The sequence below is a fragment of the Octopus bimaculoides genome, chromosome 4, assembly GCF_001194135.2.
Source record: "Octopus bimaculoides isolate UCB-OBI-ISO-001 chromosome 4, ASM119413v2, whole genome shotgun sequence".
Classification (NCBI taxonomy): domain Eukaryota; kingdom Metazoa; phylum Mollusca; class Cephalopoda; order Octopoda; family Octopodidae; genus Octopus; species Octopus bimaculoides.
This window is the reverse complement of record NC_068984.1, coordinates 41,560,958-41,562,905: the sequence shown is the minus strand read 5'-3', so window position 1 is coordinate 41,562,905 and position 1,948 is coordinate 41,560,958. Positions and strand designations below refer to the sequence as shown.

General features: G+C 44.8%; 1 protein-coding gene across 1 annotated transcript in view; it reads right to left on the bottom strand.

Annotated features, from left to right (window-relative positions):
* Window positions 1-1,948, bottom strand: part of LOC106881670 (cubilin) — a 218,541-nt gene that overhangs the window by 135,322 nt on the left and 81,271 nt on the right. The window lies entirely within an intron of this gene.

Below are 1,948 nucleotides of genomic sequence, written 5' to 3'. Positions count from 1 at the left end.
TGGTGATGGAGCTCTGCCAGAGTGTGCTGGATGGAAGAGGAATGCCAGATGATTGGGCACTAAGTGTGGTGGTACCGATCTTCAAGGGAAAGGGAGATGTGATGAGTTGTGGGGAATATAGGGGAGTGAAGTTATTGGAGTATGCAATGAAGATAGTGGAAAGGGAGTTGGAGAGGAGAATTCAGAAAGGGGTGGATGTGGATGAGATGCAATTTGGTTTTATGCCAGGAAGGGGGACAATAGATGCAGTGTTCATTGTAAAGAGATTGCAAGATAAGGAGAAGTTGTACATGTGCTTCGTTGATCTGGAGAAGGCATTTTACAGGGTCCAAGGAAAGTGATTGAGTGGGCATTGAGAAAGAGAAGTGTACTAGAGGTAATAGTGAGTGCAGTGATGAGTTTGAGCGGGTAAAGACAAGAGTTAGAATTGGATCAGAGCTGTCGAAGGAGTTTGCAGTGAAAGTTGGTGTGCATCAGGAATCTGTGTCATCACCATTGTTGTTTGCAATAGTGGTTGATGTGGTGATGGAGAGTGCAAGAGAGGGACTGCTAATGGAGATACTGTATGTGGATGACCTTGTTCTGATGAGTGAGACAATGGAGGGATTGAAGGAGAAATTTTGGAAATGGAAGGAGGCGTTTGAAAGCAAGGGTTTGAAGGTAAACCTCGGGAAGACAAAGGTGATGGTGAGTGGGGCGGAAGGAGAAATGTTAGTGAGTAAGGAGGGTTCATGTGGTGTATGTGAAAGGAGGCCAATGGCAAATGTTGTGTTGTGTATGAGATGTGAGAAATGGATTCATGGTAGATGTACAAAATTGAAGAAGGTGACCCCAAGACTGGCAAGAGAGTTTATTTGTGGAAGATGTGAGAAAGGAGATGGAGGGCTGGCGGAACCAGTGGAAATGCTATGTGACAAGGTAGAAATGGTGAGAGGGTTGTGTTATTTGGGAGATGGGGTGGATGTAAGCGGTGGATGTGAAGCAGCTGTGACAGCAAGAGTGAGACTTGATTGAGTGAAGTTCAGGGAATGTGGAGCGTTGTTATATGGGAAAAGGTTCTCATTGAAGATGAAAGGAAGGGTCCATAGGAGTTGCGTGAGAGCTGCAATGCTGTATGGGAGTGAGACATGATGTCTGAGGGAGAGAGAGATGGCAATTTTGAGAAGGACCAAGAGAAAAATGGTGAAAGAAATGTGTGATGCGAGGCTGTTTGATAAGAGGAGGACTGAGGACTTCATGGGGATGCTGGGGTTGGAGGAATTAGTGGAACAGCTGGCAAGGGTGAATGGAGTGCAGTGGTATAGGTATGTGTTGAGGAGGGACAAGGAGCATGTTCTGAGAAGGGTGCTTGAGTTTGAGGTAAATGGACTGCAAAAGTGAAGTAGACTGAGGAAAAAGTTGAGGGGACAGGTGGAGGAAGAGATTGGGAGGGTTGGCTTGAGAAAGGAGGATGCCCCAAATAAGGCGAGATGGCGAGATGGTGTGAGGACAGTTGCTATGGCATTGTGGTAGATCCAGTCACCCTTCTTAACAGGGACAAAACCTAGATTTAAAACACTGGATGATGATGATGATGATTACTGACTCTTACTTTGTTGACTGTACCTCTGTACATAGCTTGTTGAGGTGTATAAAATTATTGGATCTCTTAACTAGTATAATCCAGTTAAGTCACCATCTGCTGCCCAATTCATTGCCCTCTCATTTATTATCCTTTCTCCTATTCACTGTGCTCATGTGTGGCTAGGTATGATATTTGATCTGTCTGCATAAAATCCCACCACCATCACAATTCATAAGTAACAGAGATGGCATCAGATGAGTCAATTTCCAATACTCTCTGCCATGTGACTTAGTTGATATCTACCATACTCACTCAGCATCATATATTTCTGTTGCTTTTATTCGCATGCTTTCTCTCTCTCTCTCTCTCTCTCTCCTCCCCCCC